The following is a 22,879-nucleotide window of genomic DNA, read 5'->3' as shown; positions in this document are numbered from 1 at the left end:
TTTTTAATGTTGGCATAATCAATAAAATGTCATTTCTAGTCCTCCTGTAAACTAAGTGTGCAATCATAATTTCAAAGCAGCTATAGAAAGTACTTTTGTTTGACTTGCAAGTGTTTCCTAAAACTTTGAACAGGAAGGTGATTTAGATTCTTGGATGGACTAAGATTAAAAATAACATAATAATTCATACAGTGGTGTGAAAAAGTATTTGCACCGATGTCATTGTTGCCCAGTATCTTTTATCTTCTATCTGAAACAAGTATGACCAATATGTAAATGCATTGATCTCAGTTCAAAATGAAGCAAAACCTTTAATAGAAGGCACAGTTTGTTTCACCACTGAGAGAAGTTGTTATTCACAAACCGTTTGTTTTACAGCTTCCCATTTCTGCAGACTAAACAACAGACTGACTGGAAATGCCTTTACAATTCATCATATTCTTAAGGGATTCTGCCAGTGCATTACAACCCCAGTGGCCATCAGGCCTAAGCTGCCCCGCAAGGTATTTTCACACGGTTGTTTGTTTTGGCACATGTATTCAGCACCCTTTATTCTGTACATCTTACTAGCACTGGGTTGAACCCCCTTTTAACTTCATGGCATGGATTCAACAAGATTCTGGAAACATTCCTCAGAGATTTTCGGTCAATACTACCATGATACTATTATTCAGTTGCTGCAGATTCATCAGCTGAACATCCATCATGTCAATCCCCCATTCCACCACATCCCAGAGGTGCTCTACTGGTGGAGCTCTGGTAACTGTGGAGTTCATGAACTCGCTGGCGTGTTCAAGGAACCACTGTGGATCATTTGAGCTTTGTGGCATAGTATATTGTTCTATTTGAAGCACCCATCAGAAGTTGAATGCATGGCAGGCATAAAGGGATGGATATGATCAGAAACAATCCTGAGGTGGGCTGTGGTGTTTAAATCATGCTTACTTGAAACTATATCCAAACTGGGCCAAGAAAATATCTTGCAAACAATTGAATTACCACCATCAGCCTGAACAGGTAATACAAGGCAGGATGGAGTCATGGTTTCAAGTTGTTTACACCAAATTCTGTCCCAGTGGGATTCAAGACTTATCAGACGAAATAATATATTTTTAATCTTCTACTCTGGTGAACCTTGTTCTTACCTGACGGGAGCGATATCTGGTCTGGTGTTCTTCTGCTATAGGTTCGATGTGCTGTGTTTTCAAAGATGTTCTTTTGCATACCTTAGATGTAATGAGTGCTTGAGTTACTGTTGCCTCCCCACCAGCTTGATGTAGTCTGTCCATTCTCTTCTGACCTCTGGCATCAATGAGGCATTTCCCCCAAAGAACTGGTTCTCATTTTCTCCTTTGTGGTGTGGATATAGGTCCTCTGGAAGCTTGGGGCCTGGTTTGCAACAATAATTAGATGGGTGAGAAGGACCATAAAAAGCTATAGAGTGGACAGAAATAATATTTAGCCTGCTAGCAGCATGACTGTAGGAATGTTTTGACTGGTTTGACCACTTTGGCCTTTACTGAAACATTTCAATAAATACGCTACTGGATAGACTGTCATGAAATCTTTTATACAAATTTGTGGAAGAAGTTTGAGAGTTTACATAAAAGAATCAGCGTTGCTTAGGATAACCTCAAAAGTCTCTTGGTACATTGGTCTGCTGTGTTTAACCATCTTAATAAAAATATTATTAACCTTAATAAGATTTGCTTTAGTGCACTTAATAAGTTCTGTCTACCAAGTGGTTATTTAGAAAAAGAACACTTTCTTCATGAGTGAGGAACAAAAACCCCAACCAATCTACCATCTTTCCAAATTCCAGAGAAGAAGAGGGATGGAAAAAAACAAAACAATGGATTTTAATTTTGTGATTCTTAATGCTGTCACGAAAAAGCATTAACTACTACAAGTAAGGGCAGAGAGCCAAGGACATCTGCTGACATTCTGCATTTGTCCTGCCTGCGCAATCCTTGATTACTGGTGTCCTTGGCGACTGGCTGAAAATAATGCAGTAAAAAGAAACAGACTCCTCTAATACATAAACCTTTGTTTTTCCATGCACTGCATTGGGTTTGGCTGCACGAGACAGCACAAGAGTGACTCATCACCTCGAAGACCATTTATAAAACTAACAATATAATTTTAATAGCTCAAACGAAACAACAGGGAACACAGAGTACGAGAAGGGGAAATTCTAAAAGTGTTAAAACAACATGATCATAATTTTGTGTACCAAAAAATATATCCACTAGATGTGCACTAAATAACTACTGCAACTGAACAGATCCCAGTTACTTCATCCTTGCAGAGCTAAAACAGGCTGTACTCTTATCACGTTTTGCGCTCAGTGGCCAATTATCTTCTGGTAGTTATGCAATTTATCAATGTCCTTGCTGATCTAAATCCCACAGTCAATGGTCTTCTGATACTAGTCACACACTGCTAATCTAAGTTTCCCCAATTTGCTTTGTTGCATTTAAATAATCACTCCAAAGAAACCAGGAGAGACCCCCAACAAGGAAGATAGATGGGCAAGAGATTTATTAGCAGTATAGATCTCATTGCTCCCGGCAGACCTGCAACACAGCATTGAAAAATGTTACGAATGTAAATGTGATATGAGCTCTGTGCAAAGTCTCAGCAAATATCAGTCATCTTTTTTTCTCTCTGTGCTGTGACGTTATTTGAGTTATCGATATTTATGTGAAAACGACAGTGCTCAGAGGTTCTCAGCTGCTGTACTAAATCTCCTGCAAGGTGTCCTGAGATCACGCTACATGGTTGAGAGGATAATAAATGCATATCTGATTTGGAAATATGTTATCCCGTTCACTATAAATCTGATAAATCCTTTGTGAGTGCTGTGAAATGGCGCAGTGAAATGATGGCATTTCATGACCTGAAGGCTTCCACCAGTGGTTCTCAAACGAGACACAATTAAAATCTAGCAAACGAAGGTGGAGGGGTTTTCATTTCACTATCAAGGCCTTTTGGCATGTAGAGAAAAAAATAATAATAAATAATAAAAAAGATTGCAGCTACTTCCTGTCTTGACTTGGTGCTGACCTGCATTCTTTCCTTGGGATGTGAAAAAAATTCTGTAATTCCAGTCGTAGCTATGTATTCACAACCAGGCCTATGCTGAGCAAACAGTGACACTGTGTTTTGAGAGATCGCCTTAAGAAAAGGCAAGATTAGCTTTGATCATATCCACACACACACTTGTGCGCGCACACATACATACACACACAGTAACCAACAGACATTGTGTGCCTTGTCTTTCATCTGTTCTCACTGTTTGATTCCATCTGTCAATTCTTCAGACTTAACGCACATCAGGGTCTGTGTTTTATCTTTCCTGTGTGTGTGTGTGTGTGTGTGTGTGTGTGTGTGTGTGTGTGTGTGTGTGTGTGTGTGTGTGTGTGTGTGTGTGTGTGTGTGTGTATACGTGCATCCCTTTGAAATTGGTGGGAGGAAGAAAGAGACAAACTCTCTTGCCCTCTCAAAAGCCTTGCAAAAAGCAGACAAGGTGATTTCGATTTGATTTGTCATGAATCACAAAAAACATTAATTCAACATGACACAAGACAGACATTACACACAGGCACTGACCGAACACTCGGAAGCCTTTTGCATTTAGAGGAGCATCCACTGCAGGCTGACAAAGCTCAGTGCTTTTCGGGCTCTTGTTTCTTTCTGATTCACCACCACCAAGATGTCCAAGTGTATTGTATTCTTATAAGTCCAGTTCACTTAACACATACTGTTTATATAATAATCTGAGGTATAGGTTTCAGATACATTTTAATATTATATAGCTACTCGTGAAATATTTAAGCTTATAATAATAATACTTTTATACAAAAGCCTTCAGTGTTTGAATTAAGTAGTTCATAAAAAATAAAGTGCTCCAAACATCATTTTACTACTATTATTTACATTTGTAAGATACACAATTTCACTCATGTATAAAAAAAATGTGCACAGACTGACAAACCACTTGAAATTGGGATGATGGTGAAAGAAAACTTTTATGACACACCTCATGAGTTTTCCTAAATTATAACTGATTTTGGCAAAAAAAAAAAAAAAAAAAACAAGTGCGGGGGAATAACTGCGTCCTCAGTTATAATAATATTGGATTACTCTAGGCCGCAGAACGTTCAGATTTTATTTTTATGCTCAGCAAATATCAAAGAACAATTACAACATGCACTGATCATTAAACCGTAGGAGGGTTTGGCAAGAGCTCTGTTTTCTCCCCTGCACTGGCATGTAAACACACACGCCTACATGCGCATGCACAGATGCACCTGAGCGATGGATAAGAAAAAGAAGTTTGACTGTTCACTGAAGAAGGCAGATGCGTGTTGACAGCATACAGATAAAGACACGCAGCTGCCTGCAGCTTCGTAGAAAACAAGCGACCAGGCGGAAATTAACAAATAGAAAGTAATTTAATTTGATTGCATTAACATAGCGAAAAAAGGCCCCTCTTCTGTTGCAGTTAACTGCTGTTGACTTAAGTGCTGTCCATTAAGCTTGTTAAAGTGGGCAATATTATTACTGCCACATGGTAAACCAGCCTACAGTGGTGTAATTTTCTCTACCATCGCTCTCATTGCTTAATCACTTTCTGAAACAAACAGTGGTTTCAGTGGTTATTACTCAAAACATCCTGTATGTTTTATAATTAACAGCCAAATTACATCAAACATATTATTGACAGAGTGAATCAACACTAATTTTGCTGGGAAATGACTCATTCTTTTAACTATTGATGAAAACAGGATTGTCAAGAATTTAGAAATCTATACAAGAAAATATCCGTCCAAGACTACATATTATCATATCGTTTTAGGTATAACCCTAACCCACATGCTTAATCACTCACTCATCAAATTTTACTCTCCAAATTCTGACAGGAAGCGGTTACTTCTTGTAGGATGTTATCCTAAATCATAAAAAGCAGGAACATTTGGACAGTGCTGTTATCTGTTAAGTGCTAGATGTGTTTTATTTTGAAACTTCAGCTGGTACAAAAGTAAATTTTGTGTCATGTCTGTGTAGTTTCTCGGTCATCCAGGTCATGGTAGTAAAAAGAGCTTAGAAATAAGGCGGCTGGACTTCTTTAAGTTTCTTTTTTTGTTTTTGTGTTTTTTGTTCAGCTCTAAAACCAAAAGATGGAGCATTCCAGTTATTTAAACCCTAGTGGGGGTTGTCCCTCAGGAGGACCGTTGACCCAGTAATAATCATGTGTGCCATCAGATGAGCCAAGGTATAAAAAAATGTCAGTAGAGGTTGAGGTGCCTATGATCCCTTCCCAGGCATCTCAATCCCCATTCAAATTTTGCATCAGGCGACTTCAATAGGTCAGGCGCGTCTCCACTGTCACTCAAGATGCACTGTATTGAACTGCTGTTGACAATGTTAGTCCAGAATTTCTGTCACTATACCAAGTTCAGCATGGGGGTGCAGAAGAACTAACATCACCTACCTATTTATTTTCCCTGGTATTGTCTTTAGTTTGGATATATGACTAAACACAAATTTGCAACCTTTTTGTAATTTTACACTTTCTGAGGTAGACCATTCTAGTCCCAGTTTGAACCCATTTTGAATTCAGAAGTGCCATTAATTCTTCACAATGGAGTCCCAGCAATGTGCTGGGAGCATTCCTCAGAGATATTGGCATGGTAGCACCATGTAGTTGCTTCTGATTTGTCAGCTGCACAACCAATATGTCAATCTCCCATTCCATTGCATCTCAAAGGTGCTCTACTGGTTTGAGGTCTGGTGACTGTGGAGGCTATTTGAGTACAGTGAACTCACTGTCATGTCCAAGAAACCAGTTTGAGATGATCTGAGCTTTGTGACATGGCACATTATCCTGTTGGATGTACCAATCTACTCTGCTCATAAAGGAATGGACATTTTCAGCAACAACACTGTGTCATTTAAACAATGCTCAGTTGGTATTAAGAGGCCCAAAGTGCGACAAGAAAATATCTCTCACACCATTACCACACCATTACCCACCCTGGGGCGCCTCTGTCAGTGCGCCCCAGGGTGGCTGTGGCTACAATGTAGCTTGCCATCACCAGTGTGTGAATGTGTGTGTGAATGAGTGGATGACTGGTTGTGTAAAGCGCTTTGGGGTCCTTAGGGACTAGTAAAGCGCTATACAAATACAGGCCATTTACCGTTTACCATTACACCACCAGTAGCAGTCTGAACTGCTGGTAGAGTGGATGGTGCCAGATGGGTTGGCACCATCAACCATCTCACATTCAAAGTCATGTAAATCACCTTTATTCTCCATTCTAATGCTCAGGTTGAACTTCAGCAGGTCGTCTTGTTCATGTCTAAATGCAAAGAATTTCTCCAATTTGATTGGCAGATTAGATATTTGAGTTAACGAGCACTTGAACAGATGTACCTAATGAGGTGTCAGTTAAGCCTATACACTTGGAAGTCTATACGACCCTGTGACTTTGAATTGTTTGCTTTATGTCAGTAGAAAGTAGTTTAGTGTCTCACACACCAAACTGGAAGAGTGTCAAATAAGGTGGCCAAAAGAGGACAGATGTGGGACAGCAGGGCCATTTCCTGAAGCCAGGCCTGAGGGAGCCGGCCAGACTTGGAGCTATGGGCCTTGGCTTTCAACAGGCAAGGAGAGGAATGTTGAGCAGCACCAACAAGATCCACAGGCTTGAGCTTTCCCCCTGTGCTCAGTGCTGGCTCTACAGCCAACCTCCACAGTCAAGACTGAGCCCTCAGTGACAACAACAGGTCCCTAGTACTGTGAAAAACAATAACATCTAAAAGTTAATTTGAAGCACCTGTAAATTTAAACGAACATAATAAGAAATAAAAAATGACTATATGAAGGTAAACAGGATTGCTTGTAGCGATAAATCAAAGCAGAACGCCCCACCCAACCACTTCTACCCCACCTCCACCTCACTCTTCCCTCTACCTTAAAGGACCTACAGATCTCTCAGCTCCCTGTTTTGTTATCCACGCTCAAAGTTTCACTTATTTGATTCACTCCCGGGCAGCTGCTTTGAAAGTTTGGAAAATGAAAACAACCAACCTCCCCCAAGAACCGACTAAACACTACCTGCCGAGCACAAGAAACTGGTGAACATATTGATGCACTCAGCAGCTACAGAGTCAGGTGTGTCCCTCAACACAGGTTGTAGAGTGCTAAGAAGCAAAAGGGAGATTGGATCTAGGACCTATGTTAATCTACTCTGTCCACAGGACGTGTAAACAGGTCACCGTTTTCTAATTGTCTTGTTTTTCATTGCCCCAATGCTCAGCTTTTTGAGTTTGAAAATGCAGTAAAGACAGAATAACAACTGGGATTCACCATGCTCTGTGCAGCAAATCACATCTGAGTACCCCGGCGGAGGCACGCAAACAATTAAAGACTTAACATTTCTTTTGTGATACACTAAATGTCTGATCAGGCTGATGAAGCAGAAATACATCTGTATACTTGACACACTTGAGCTGTGTTTTGTCTGCGTGTCACTGTTTTAAAGTAGTGCTTCTCCTAATCCGGCAATAGGCTGCTTTAATACTGAATTTCAATTTTCAATCAACCCTCATTTGTAACATAGTGGTCTGCAAATGGAGTTACCATGCAGCACGTCGCACATGTAGAGAACAGCAGAAGGGGGAGGAACAAATAAAAGGATGGATGTAATACTTGTGTCACTCTCTGCTGTCCCCTTTGTACTGTTTGAGCGTGTTTGCTCCTTCAAACCGCATATTATAATGCTTGATCATTACGTGACGCACCGCAAACAGAATACAGCGTGCTGTATTGGTGTGGACACTCTCTGATGTTAATAAAAAGAAACATTTGAAGAAGAAGGGGAGACGCTCACAAACAAAGACCAGTTGCTATGGCAGGGCTGACGCAAAGAGAGGACCATCCACACTCCCTCCACACACACAAACACAGAGACACACACATACACAGATCCTGGCTATTTTAAGCTCCACAAGACTGTAATTTGAGTGCTCCATTTTTGACCATTGTAACTCAGGGTGCAAATGGGGAAAAAAGAGAGGGGGACAAAAGGCTCACAGGGCTGTGGTGAGAGCCTAGCGGGTGAGCGCATTATAGGAAGACAGCCTGAAATACCAGCAGGCAGGTCAAGGGAGGCACTTGTTATCCTGTCCACCTGTGCCCCTAAACACACATCTGTTTTCAGAGACAAAGCCCTCCTGTAGACACATGGATTGCCTGTCAAATTGCAATGTAATCTCAATGCGTTTTCACAGTAAGAAGCAAAGTTTTGCTTCTGTCTTGCTTCTAAAGTTTAAAAAAAAAAATAGTAAAAACAAAAACAAATTGCTCTGTTTCATTTGGAGTCACAGATTCTTCACAATCACACATTTTCCTAAACACACCAAGGGACCCTAACCCCTTGTGTGACAGGAAAAAACAGAAGCTTTAGTGACTCATCCATGTGTACTATTCTCTAGTCATACATCATACCCATACACTGACAGGAGAGTAAAAGCACTGGACAGATGCCACTTTGGATTCTTTGCGAGGTGAGTGGGTGGAAGTCAGATCTATTCTTGGACCTTGATGGGTTTGCTTTTCAGACATCAATTAGTCTGGGAATATCGGCGAGTCAGAGAGAATATTACCAGGATGATTCTGAGAGGAGGCAGACACCTGTGCCTGGCTGTTTGTTACGGAAGTTCCCAAGCAGCTGTCCTGCACATCTGGGTAATGTCACAAAAGCTTATGTGTTACTAGTCTCCAAGACTTTGTAAACCACTGGCCCTCATTTGCTTACTATCATTAATATTGTATCATCTTTTTTTCACCATTTAAATTAGAAACCAAACTGTTGGATATATTTACTTCATGAGTTTTATAAAGAGTGATCTAAAAGCTTAGGCATCAGACCACTGTAATGATTTTTGTTTTTGTTTTTTAATTATGTGCTGGAGAAAAGGAGGACAATTTGTAACACAAGAGTTGCCCCTTGTTGGTCATTAAACAAAATATAGACTTCAGTTACTCCCTGTCTAACACCTTTTATATAGAATATATGACATCAAGAAAAAAATTGCTACTTTTTTCTGTCTTCTACATTGTTGGACTTCTTTTTGTAACCACACTCAACCACCTATGTTGGCTTTAAAAAACACAAAGCAGAAGCCTAAGCCCATGATTAGTATACACAGTATTTTAAAACAATAAAGCAGAAAAACTGTTTATAATTATTTCCCACACATTTAATATTACCAAAGACCAATAAAACTAGTCAACTAAAAACTTTCATATGTTGCATTTGTCATACTTTATCCATTACAATTATTGCCACTTAATCATCAAACCATTGTAGCTATCGACTCATTTACCTCAAGATTTATCACATACTGCAACATGCATGCAATATTATCTGTAATTCCTTTCTTAAGGAATGCCATTAATTTTGGTCTTTTCTCGATTTAGGGTCCAGATAATAATATAGTTAATGACCAGGAATTTAACCAGGAAGAAGTTTTGCATCTCCGTTTCTTGTAACGCAGCTCATTATTTGCACTAGACGTTAGAAAGATAATTGGATATGGTGAAATATTTTGGCATGGACCCAGAGTGAAGCTCTGTTTTGGATGCAATTCATTCCATTTTCAAAGTCTTGTATGCTACACTGCATAATTGGCTTGTTGACAGCAAGCCTGTCACAATCAATATGAACGTATAACGTTGTGACAGTGTGGACATCTAGCAGTACTGGGTGAGTTATGAAGGCTAAGTGAATACCAGATGAAACGAAACCATAACCCTCTGAATACGGCTGCGCAGCAAGGAATACTCATAAAACATTCATATACAGAGACAGCAGTGAAGATGTGGACAAAAAAACCCAAAAACTGTAAGCAGTTTTATTGTTTTGTTTTTTTTAACTGACAGCTGAGATATACATTTGAAACTTTATTTCAACTGGTATATGCAGCATTGCCCCATTCAGACCAGACAATGTTTTTCCAAACTTCTGTTGTTCAATTTTGATGAGCCCGTGCAAATTGTATTAGGAAAATCCTAGTAGATCATATCAGCACATCAGGTATTAACTATCATAGATTTTTAAAGTCACTTAAATCACCTTTCATTCTGATGCTTGGTTTAAACTTCACCTGGGGTGAAATGGGGCTACATTCTTTAGGGCGATGGCTGTAACACTCTGCATATTGCCTTCATATTAAATCATTTTTGTGAATAATTTTTTTAAAATATTTCTTCATGTCATTATGCGAGCCGCAAGTAGGGGTGACATGGCCTGCGAGATTGAGACACAGACATTAGAGCCTCTTAATGCGTGTTTTGTTTGTATTCTGTAATCTGTAGTGGAATACATTTTAAAAGTAACCTTCCCAACACTGTTAATATTACACTTTGACATGACCAAAACCTTTCCCTTTCTCTAGGCTTCTTAATCACTATGGCTCTGCTTCAATCAAAATTAGCAGTTTATTAACATCTAGCAGACAACATGGCTGTTTTCATTCAGTATAAGTATTCCTCTTTGCTTTGGACACCCTTCCACTAATCACTGTGATCCCAGTGTCTCCGTGAATGTTGCTCCTGTGACATGCATATTAATTTCTCTTTTATTATCAAGACTAAATACCAAAAGAATATAACATCTAGCATAGGTGCTTAGAAAAGGTGTTATTTACTGAAAATTGATAGCACTCCATAATTAAGTCGCATCACTCCCCTGACAGTCTTAGTCGCTTTCTGAACTGACAGTATGCTTACAGACTGTGTGTGATGAGGGACCTCAGTTTCATTAAAATACTTTATGCAAACTAAACGAGGTAACAAGGGCTTGAATCAAAAACGAGTTTTTGCACGGGAATGCAAATCATCCTTAGTTTGCAAATTGTTGCCACTGACACAAAGGAAGAGAATGAGGGAGAGAGAAAAAGAAATGTTTCAGTAGGAGTTCAAAGGCAACAGCAAATACGAACCATCTGTGCGAGCCCCAATTTCTTGGTTGTAAAATAAAGAAAAAAAATTTTTTTTTTGTATATTTTTGTTTCTAATAACTGGGCAGAGCGCCTTGTGGCTTTTTGCGAGGCACAGATTTCACAGAGTTCACTGGCGAACAAACAGTGAAACAATTAGTCATTGGTAAAATATACAATATAAAACAGTTATAATGCTACCCAGGGGTCACATTTAGTTTAAAGTTGCCTGACATTCTTGGTAGCGGAAAAAAAACAACAATCTGCCCACAGTTCTGGATCTTCAAACACTGGTGGCAGCTGATAGAAGAAACAAAAGAAAGTGCCCTTCACAAGTTTCTTTCCATTGCTTCTTTTATATCTCAGAGTTGTAAAAAACTGTTCTGTGTCTTATTTCTCTCTGTCAGGAACTGAGCACGTTTCCATGGCGACCACACTGCCGTTAGCCAGCTGTCCAACGTGAGATAATGCAACAGACAAAGTTGAGAGGGAGTTCTATAAATCCCATAGATTAGGTGCAGCCATTGTGTTTGTAGAGGTGGAGGTGTGAGTTTACCTCATACCATCATACCACTGCCTCACGTCAGCTGATTTTAATCTGCTTCACAAGGAAAGCTCTCCGAACTTTTTTTTTTAGTACATTTGATACATTATACTACTTAAAACTGGTTAGCACTAATTAGCATAACTGTTGGCAGAAGTTTTCAATGTATTTAACACCCTTCCTGACAAAGTACAGCTGTACGGTGCAACCACATGCCCTATGGCAGCGGTCCCCAACCCCCGGGCCTCGGACCGGTACCGGTCCATGAGTCGTTTGGTACCGGGCTGCGAGAGTTGAGGCTCAGGTATGAAATGTATGGTTTTCAGGGTTTTTATCGGTTTTCAGCGTTATTTTGTTATCGTTTTTATCATTAACTCGGTTTTCCTGGGTCTTTTCACGTGTGTTATGAATAAATCTTCTTTTTTTTCGGTACCGGTACTAGTTTTATTTTGTTGTATTTATCCGCGACACCTTAAAGGCCGGTCCGTGAAAATATTGTCGGGCATAAACCGGTCCGTGGCGCAAAAAAGGTTGGGGACCGGCCGCTGCCCTATGGCATGAATGCATCAGTTAGGCCACCATCTGGCAGCTTGTGCAATATTTTTCCTGTTGTGCTCTGCAAGTGCTCTCACTGAAATGGCAGAATTGGTAATGTAGAAACAGCTTGTCTGAGACATACAAGCTTTATTTACATGGCTGTCCTTAAAGGAAAAAGCAAACTTGCATGAAACTTATCATTTTGCATTATGGAAAGGAGGTTGTGCACGTATATCCATATAGATTCTCAGTGAAGATCGTTGCTAATGTTTGAAGATGCCATGCTCAAAAGTATGCATGCAGAGATACTGATGAGACGTACACCATATAACTGTTCAAAAAGGCCAATAGGACTGAAAAATGTGCATCTGTCTGCTCTTGCAGTGTCTAATAAGTTACCATGACAACCAGAGAGTGCAGAGGATGCCCTGGTTGAGCTTGAGCTCTTTTTTGCCAGAAAGGTTTCCCTGTATCTCCCGTGGCCTTCAGTAAGCACCTCTCAATAATCTTGAATATATAATAAAGCAAAAAAAGAAGACGTCTTAAAGGCGATCAATTTAGGAATATCCACACTGACTCCTGAGCTTTTGTTCCCGCACTTGATGAGCTCCTGCAGCATCAGAACTGTCAGTTCTTTGATGAAATAGGTTTTCTCCATTGGGGCTTTCTGTCCCTGTCATTTTCTATGTGAACACTAGTCGGTTTTATCTTATCTTAGCGTTGTCTTTCAGCACCTTTCTTTTAGAGATAGTCTTAGGTTGTTGGGGATTTGTGCGTTGTATAGAAAGACTTGTGAAACCATTTACCTAATATTGGAAAATTGACTAAAAAAACCCCAAAATAAATAATAAATAAATAATGATTTTCATTAGCTTCTGCAGCAGTAGTGAGGAAACACTCAGTGAACCACTCATGGCATTACCGTAATCAACACTCCTACACCTGTTGAAGAGGATTAGCATTTGAGCCCATTTTCACATCTTTAATCCCCGTTTTATATGCACTTCATGTAATAATGAACTGCTTGACTTCTCTGATAGCACGGCTTGAATCTGATTCAAAGCCACCCCGCAGCTTGTAGAGCTCCTTATCTGCCTCAGCAACTAAACTTTCTTCCGGTATTTTGTACATACCCTGCTCACCATCACCACCACCCCACCTCCATCTCCTCTCTGTCTTTCACTGCCTGCCAAGGGAGCACACATGTCGAAATAGCTACTCATCTACCGGCTGATCTGAGTAGGCTCCAACTGACAACTGAAGGGGCACAGTTCATCATTTTTGCTGTGGAGCGTTGCAGCATGCATGCTCCACAGCAAAAAGGCAAATGAATTGGGTCACGGTAGCTCCTTGTTTGTTTTTAAATCTCTAGTATTAGGAGCCTTTGATGAGGATTTTATGTTTACTGGTTGGAGAATTGATAGAAAATAATAGTTTTGTTTACTATTATCCCAATATTAATTAGTCTCCCAATTAGGAGTCTGACAAAAATGTAAAATGTAAATAAATAAATAAAATTCAGTTTCCATGGGTCCCATTTTCAAATGTCACTGCTTTTTCTGTCCAATTAAAAGTCCAAAACACAAATTAATTTTATAATTATGGAAGGCTAGGAAAATCACAAAATATTTACATCCAAATGAACTTCTGGCATGGTTTCCCAGTGTCATTTTAACACTTTAGTGAATTACTTGTCACTTTGAGATGTAAACATGTAAGGACAATAAACACTTGTCCACTCAAGTGAAACTTCATCATTCTGTTTTAATGCAAACCAACCAGAACAGCAGCTGAATATTGCATTCACTAATGTCTTTTCTTTTTCCAGAAGCAGGACATTCACAGACTTGGCTTCTTGTTTATCTAGACGTACAGTATTGAAGGATACCTGAAAAGTCTGACAGATGTTTCTATCGTCTCTCTCATCTTCAGTGAATCCCCAGACCATTTGATCCGCCATTCTTTGCTTAATCATGAGCCACCGATTACAATTTTACTCATCTTGCATAACGTGCATCACAGCATTGAGGCACTCGGAAAAACACACGGAGACAAAAGTGCAGAGGCTGACATTTCAGTATTGATTCCTAGCTTTAGCAAGGAATTGAACTGTGTTGATTGCGTCCACAAGAGAGCGAGGAAAATTCGTCAAGGTGAGCTTGTGATAAATGAGAATGACAAATATTGTGACATAAATGCTAAAGGTCATGAGTGACATTGGGCACATAGTGTACTGCTCTAACCAGGAGAGTGAGCCATGTCATTATCTCCTCTTCCAGCTCAAAAGGGGGGACCAGCAGGGCAACGGCCAGCTAAATGTCACATCTGCACTGCCAATGCATGCCGACAGAGCACGCTGACAGCCCCGTGGTGCCACAGGCTGCCACTTGCTTTGCCAGTTCATTATAAAGTACCCATCTCAGGACTGGCACACAATAGCTACTGTCACATCGTCACCTGAGTGCCTCGCCTCTAGCAGACAATGGCCGCGCCGCTGTTGCTCGGGTGGGAATGTGGGTGTTCTCGCATGTTTGGAAAGATAACTGAGTGTAGCCTGGACCTTTTTCTCAGCCCACCGCAATCCTCCTTCACCTCACTCCTCACTGAGCTCTCTGATTTGTTGGATCGTACTTTGAAAAATGCTAGAAAACCCTCTTTGTTCAAAGAGGGATTCACTTGGTTATTTCTTGGACTGCAAGATGTGCTATTATAAGCCGTCACGAAAGAGCAAAAAACCTGCAAGCTGAAACCTTACTCTGAATGACAGATGTCAAGCTGTTTGTGTGAGTTGAAAAGTACACAGTTCTGCTGACTGTAAAACACTTCAGTCATTCTTTTCACTTTGTGGCAGCTTGATGGGAGTATGCAGCTGTTGTCTAAAGGCATTATTGTATGATAAATGTGTTTTCATACATGTTTGGGTGTATATATCACTGGTACAATTTAACGCATCCATTTTTTTTTTTACTAAATTACTGGAAGAAGACTTGAAAGCCAATGGGGTAAAAGAAGAAGGAGGGGATGTGACAGTTATTGAGGGATTATGCATCATCATTGACATTTGCAGAACATTTTTATCAAGCTATATTCATTATCTGGTGAATTACTCCCTTTTTAGCACCTAATCAGCCCGCCGCGGATTAGCTTCAGCTCATGTAAAATTTATGTCATGCTTTGGCTTCCATGGAAGCAGGGTGCGAAAAACTACTCAGACCAGTGACTGTGCTGCAGGCAATGTAAATAAATGACACATTGGACAGGTTGAATATTATATGGAGTTTCATTAAGCATATTAAGTGATCATTCCTAAATTACAAAACACATAATACTGTTCCACTTGATACACTACACTACAAATTTATTAGAAAAATAAATAACTGGTAAAAACATTTTCCAGGATTTCAAAGAACTGCATCTCTCCAGCCTCTATGCCATTCTTTCTCTTTCATGTATCCAGACGAGTTGCAATGTGACCGACCTTTAACTAGTGAGAGAATTAAGTTATCCACTAGGCATATTTCTGTAGAGAACAGCACATCATTAATATGTTAATACTTGCCGACGCTTCCCTGCTTCGCATTTAAGAAAGGAATATTTGACCTTTGCTGACATTCTGCCAACAATGTCAAGCTGGCCTCATTTATGAAAGTTGTTTAACTTCAGTTGCCCTTTGCTCCAAAAGCACAGGGTAATACACTGATGAGCAAATGACAGGCGTGAAAAATGTCAGTGGGACCAGAAATGCTGCTATGATGTGCAGGAATGCAAAAAAAAGAAAAAGAGTAAAATTATATCATGTCTCTAAACTTCTAACCTGTTTTCAGTGTCACAATATGTACATTAATATACAATATGTATATTAAATTCCCCTCGTGGCTGCTTTTTTGGTGTTGTATCTGTGTGCTGTCAGCAGGGGGCAGTGTTATGAATATGTGGCACAACTGATAATGTGGGATATTGTCGTTTCTGTTGGTGATACTGTTGGTTCTTTACCTCAGTCCTTGTGGTGGAACAGACAGAATTCCGAATTTAAAAAGAGATTTACTTCCCATGGATGGATGGGTTTCTGTTCGGCCCAGCTTTTCAATCAATCTGCATTTAAAGTACGCATAGTATTGTTGTGGCTGAGCAACACACTCATGGTGCTTTGCAAGACAGTATATAAGTGTTTCTTTATACCCTCTGGTTGTGAGATTTTGATAAAATTTTACAGAATCCTTAATCCACAATTTCACAAACAAAATATACTCTGCGCACTCAGTGAGGTCTGGAATAAGTTACGAGTTTTAGGTAAAAATGGCCTGGTAAATGGCCTGCATTTGTATAGCGCTTTTCTAGTCCCTAAGGACCCCAAAGCGCTTCACACTACATTCAGTCATTCACCCATTCACACACACATTCACACAATGGCGATGGCAAGCTACATTGTAGCCACAGCTGCCCTGGGGCGCACTGACAGAGGCGAGGCTGCCGGATACTGGCACCACCGTTCCCTCTGACCACCAGGTGGTCAGAGGGCCCACTTGGTATCACTTGTTCTTGGTCTTTAGTAGGGAAGGAACAGATGGATTGGTGGGGCATCTGCTGTCACGTGTACACTGTACCAGTCTGTTGCATTGATGAGAGCTAAATGTGAAAGCAAACCTGCCAATTTACTGTACAAATTATGTTGACATTCTCCAGGTCATGAGCTCTGGGTAGTGACCCAAAGAATGACACTGCTCACACAAATGGCAGAAATTAGGGTGGCTAGGTTCTCCTTTAGAGACAAGGCGAGATTACTCTGCTTGGACATGACCTGGAACCAGATAAGTAGCACAAAGCTTGGATGGATGGATCGATGGGTTTCTATAGTATTTAATCAAATTCAAACTAAATATGGGTTGTGTTTGCTACACTTGTGCTCCTTAACATCTGTGTCACAGACCACACAGTTGATATTTTATGGGGACCATTTTTTCAGCAGGAAGCAGCTCTACTGAAAGCTACAGACATTGTGTTATTCTTTTTCTCATAAAGATTCCAAGGTCAGAATCTCTGCAAACAAACATTCTCTAATTTAATATAGAGTTTAAGGGGCTGTATATGTGCACATGGAAGTGCAATGCCTGCACACACTTACACAATGATCTCAAGAGTTGGATCAATATGAACTCAAACGAACATTTCTCCTTTAGTTCAGTTCAGTTCAGTTCAGTTCATTTTTATTTCAAACATTTCAAACATGTGCCTTCACAATCATTACAAAATATCATTCCATTATTTGTTTGAAAAGGAGTAGGCTGAAGTATTTACTTATTTGTCCCTACCCCCTCAAGTTTTACCTCTCATTCATTTAATTTTTTTTTGTCTTAAATTAAACAAACAACATATGAAACATATAAACATATGAAGTAAAACAAAACATAACATACATAAATCAAAAACAAGAAATTAGCAAGCCCCACCACAGTATAGTTTCTTTCATATGAAAAATACAGAATGTGTATATTTGCAGATACACAAGTTATGGAAAAACAACAAACCAAAACAAAACAAAAAAACAACCAAAAAAGAACCGCAACACCATTACCAGCAACATTACCATCCTGGGTTAACCCCGTTTTCTTCATTCTTATACTTATTTAAAATTAGGTTTTTATATTTTACTTTAAACTGTTTTATGTTTTGACTGTCTTTTATTTCTTCTGTTAGACTGTTCCATAATTTAACTCCTGCAATTGAGATTGACATAGTTCTTAAAGTTGTTCTAGCACTTTGTATTTTTAAATTCCATTTCCCTCTTAAGTTATACCCACCTTCTCTTTCTATGAACAATTTACAGATTTCTTTGGGAAGCAATTTATTTCTGACTTTATACATTATTTGCGCTGTTTTAAGCTTCACCAAGTCTTGGAATTTAATAGCTTGCATTTTGACAAAGAGTGCATTTGTATGGTCCCTGTACCCTACATTATTTATTAATCTAATGGCCCTTTTCTGTATTATAGTTATTGTTTGTGTGTTACTTTTGTATGTGTTTCCCCAGACCTCTACACAGTAGCTCATATATGGCAGTAGTAAAGCACAGTATAAAATGTGCAGTGCTTTCTGATCCAACATATGCTTTGCTTTTCCCAGGACGGCAATGCCCCGTGCCAATTTCCCCCGAACATAAGTAATGTGTGGCTTCCAACAGAGCTTGTGGTCAATGATCACCCCAAGAAATTTTATTTCATTTACTCTTTCTAAATATACATTGTCAACACATATTTCTACTTCGATGTTTTTCTTTTGGTTTCCAAACAACATAAATTTGGTTTTATCGAGATTCAATGATAATTTATTTATATCAAACCACTTCTTTAATATCGTTAATTCCTGTGTGATCATTTCCAAAACCTGTGGCAATTCCCCACCTGCACACAGTATATTTGTGTCATCTGCAAATATTACAAACTTTAAAATCTCCGATACTCTGCAGATATCATTTAAGTACATAATAAACATTTTTGGACCCAGTACTGAACCTTGAGGTACTCCACAAGCTATATCCATCAAATTAGATTTATATTCATTTATTTGTACATATTGTTGCCTATTCCCTACATAGCTTTTTAACCATTCCAAAACCACTCCCCTAAACCCGTACTTTTCCAGTTTTTTTAATAGAATTTCATGATTAACAGTATCAAACGCCTTCTTTAGATCTAAGAAAACTCCGAGCGCATACCTCTTATTATCCATACATTCCGTTATCTTTTCCATTAAATCTATCAGTGCCAAAGCTGTTGATCTGTTGTTTCTGAACCCATACTGACTATCTGTCATTAATTCATATTTTTCCACAAAACTGTCAAATCTTTTTATGAAGAGTTTTTCCAGTATCTTAGAGAACTGGGAGAGTATTGACACTGGTCTATAGTTTGTAAAATGATGTCTTTCACCGGTTTTGTAAATGGGAATAACTTTAGCAACTTTCATTTTTTGTGGAAAAACTCCTTTTTGAAACGACAAGTTGAATATATATTTTAATGGTTTTACGATACCATCAATAACTGTCTTTACCGTTACCATATCAATATCATTCCAGTCTGTACTGGTTTTGTTCTTAAGTCCTCTAACCATGTCATAAATCTCTTTCTCTTCCACTGCTCTTAAAAACATTGAGCTACTATTCCTTTCAATATTTTCACCAGTGTCCCTTTCTATTCCATCAACCTTTATTTCTTCTGCCAGTTTTGGCCCTATGTTTACGAAGAATTCATTAAAGCCATTTACTATCTCCTCCATGTTATTAATACTTCTTGTCCCTTCTATAAAGTACCCAGGGTAATCATTATTCCTTGATTCATTTTTGATTATTCTGTTTAATACATTCCATATATCTCTTGTGTTATCTTTATTGTGTTCTAACCTTTTAATGTAATACTCTCTTTTACAGGATCTCATTATATTAGTTAATTTATTTTTGTAAGTTTTATACTTCATTTCAGTTTCTATTGTTCTCTTTTTTATGAATTCTCGATATAAGGTATTCTTTTTTTTGCTGGCATTTTGTAGTCCTTTTGTCATCCATGGTCTTCCTGCATAGTTGTGTTTCCTATTGATTTCAATTACTGGGCAGTTTTTATCAAGTAATGTGTTAAATGTTCTTAAAAATCCTTCGTAAGCTTTATTAACTTCTGTTTGTTCATACACAATATTCCAATCTTGCTTTAAAAGTTCATTTCTAAGACAATTTAAGGTCTTCTCTGTTCTTATTCTTTTGTAAATAATCTTATGTCCATCGTTGTTCACTTTATAATGGTAATTATACGATGCAAAGACTGGTAAATGGTCACTTATATCATTGATTAACAGCCCACTTTTTATCTTTCCTTCTATTATATTTGTAAATATATTATCTAATAGAGTTGCACAATGAGATGTTATTCTGGTCGGTCTTGTTATCAGTGGAAATAAACCGATGCTGTACATGGAATCAATAAATTCTTCTGTACTCTTATTATGATTTGGATTCAATAAGTCAATATTAAAGTCCCCACAAATAAACATTCTTTTCTGATTTATATTTGTAAATAAGTCCTCCATATTATCCTTAAATATCTCAATCTTAGATCCTGGTGTTCTATATATACAACTGACAATTAGGTTTTTCCTTTTTTCTATACTTATTTCCACTGATAAACATTCCATCACTCCATCAATAACAGTTGTCATTCTTCCCATTATTTTGTACTTTAGGTTTTTATCAATGTAAAGTGCCACCCCACCTCCTTTCTTGTTGATCCTGTCTACATGAAGGAATTCATATCCATTTATTTTAAAGTCTTCTTCTTTTCCAGGAGTTATCCAGGTCTCCGATATGGCTATCACATTGAATGGCTGTTCAAACTGTGTTATGTAGTCTTTGATGGATTGAAAGTTTGCATATAAGCTTCGACTATTAAAGTGAACCATTGTTATACCCTGTTCTACCTTGAATTCCTTTTTAAGTTGCTCATTTGTATAATAATTGCATTCATTTGTCTTATTGTTAAAGAAATTACAATCAGGATCTATGTTGCTGTCATACATCAATGTCTTATTTTCAATATCTATATGAGTTGTTAGTTGAAAATTGTCAGACATCTGCGTTGGTTGTGCACTTGGACGGTCACATCATATTTAGCACTGCTTTGCATTTATCAGTTATATTTTTCTAGTTCAGTCATCTCTTTGATGACTAGAACCTTAGCCTGCTCTGGTGTTCCATTTAACTTAATGAATATTTTACAGTCTGACGTCCAAGTTGACTGTATTTTCTTCTGTTTTCTTAATATTCTTGCTTGTCTTGCAATGTCTGCATTTTTCTTGATTAGGTGTTCATTTAAATAAACATTTGTACCTTTTAGCTTTCTTCCTTGCTTGAGCAGTTCTTTTTTCTGTTTTCTATTAACAAAACGAATGATAATGGCAGGTATTTGATTTTTTCTCGGAAGAGGATGGCATCCCTCAATATTTTTACTGTCCATTTCTATACCTTTGCTTTTAAAGAAGGCCATTACCTGCTCTTCCAAAGAGCGTAGCTCTTGCTCGGGTGGCTCCCCTCTCTCTGCTGCTGCTACCCGTGCGTATGTCTGATGCTTGGTTTCCAGTCCTGTCACTATCACATCATTTACTCTTGAATATTGTTCCAGATCTGACACCCGTCCTTCCAGCATAGCAATCTTCTTGTCCTTTTCCTCGCTCTGCCTTCTTAGTTCTTTAATATCATCCATTAAATTGAGTATCAGTTTTTGTTGTTTTGAAATTGTTGTTATTTCTTCAGACATAAAGTTTAGGGATTTCTTTATGTCCTCCAGTTCCTCCTCATTAACGTTGCTCCTCTTAGGCGGCATCTTAACGCTCCTGGGCCTGGTGGAGCAGGAGGATCCTGGGCCTAGTGGCTGCTGGAAGAGCCTGGGCCTGGTGGCTGCTGGAGGATCCTGGGCCTGGTGGAGCAGGAGGATCCTGGGCCTGGTGGCTGCTGGAGGATCCTGGGCCTGGTGGCTGCTGGAAGAGCCTGGGCCTGGTGGCTGCTGGAGGATCCTGGGCCTGGTGGAGCAGGAGGATCCTGGGCCTAGTGGCTGCTGGAAGAGCCTGGGCCTGGTGGCTGCTGGAAGAGCCTGGGCCTGGTGGCTGCTGCAGGATCCTGGGCCTGGTGGAGCAGGAGGATCCTGGGCCTAGTGGCTGCTGGAAGAGCCTGGGCCTGGTGGCTGCTGCAGGATCCTGGGCCTGGTGGCTGCTGGAGGATCCTGGGCCTGGTGGCTGCTGGAAGAGCCTGGGCCTGGTGGCTGCTGGAGGATCCTGGGCCTGGTGGAGCAGGAGGATCCTGGGCCTAGTGGCTGCTGGAAGAGCCTGGGCCTGGTGGCTGCTGGAAGAGCCTGGGCCTGGTGGCTGCTGCAGAATAAACAGAATATAGTCTAGCTGAATGCTGATTGGCTGCAACATTATCTCTGCCAGAGATGTTTTTATATCCCCACACTGGATACACAAGAGCAGAGTTTGACAAACACTAGTAGTGCTCCTGAAACACCAAATAGGCTTCATTGATCCATGGCAAGAGTAAATTACGTTTGATTTTTTTTTTTCCTCCAGTGCCTTTAGGTTGACGAAGCCCATGAGGTTTCTCCCATGTACAGCAGGGACAGTGACAGTGACCCTTGGACGATGGCGATTTATCATCAGGCTTCTCTGATTCTCTGGGACTTCAGCAAGCTATAGGCTCAGTCTACAGTGGTGTAGTGTTAAATACACACTGGTGATCCACTGGGCCAAACATCAAGGATTTTGTGGTAGCCTGAAATATTGGTAGAACTATAAAGAATCACAACCAAAGGTACAAACAGAGCCAGACAAATGTTACAAATTCTTGCCGTTGTTCCCAGGCTGTTGAGCTTATATCCATCCATTTTTGTCCAATAATTGTTGCAGGTTGGATGACTGCCGTTTCTGTAGGTTTACTAGGATCCATCTGTTCCCCGCCTGGTATAGACTACGTTACTTTCTCTTCATGTTAAAGAGATGGGAGAAAAAGACAAAGGAAGAAAGACCACGGTTTTAGCCGCACATTAGTGTGTCGTCACGGAAAAAGCAGCGAGAGCTGCACCTACACAGTTTCACTGCTCCATCTGTGCCATGCAGTATGTGTTATAGCAGTTGGACAGCCATACGTTAGGCATGTGCCACGTTTCATGTAATGTAATCTAGCAGCTATGAAGACAGTTCTCCTGAAATCTGTTAATTTCATTTTTCTTATTAAGCTATAAGATGAGAATTCCCTAT

This window comes from Rhamphochromis longiceps, linkage group LG7, assembly GCF_057381845.1.
Source record: "Rhamphochromis longiceps isolate RC_006_pf linkage group LG7, R_longiceps_female_GT1.1, whole genome shotgun sequence".
NCBI lineage: Eukaryota > Metazoa > Chordata > Actinopteri > Cichliformes > Cichlidae > Rhamphochromis > Rhamphochromis longiceps.
The sequence above is the reverse complement of the archived record's forward strand: the minus strand, read 5'-3'. Positions refer to the sequence as shown.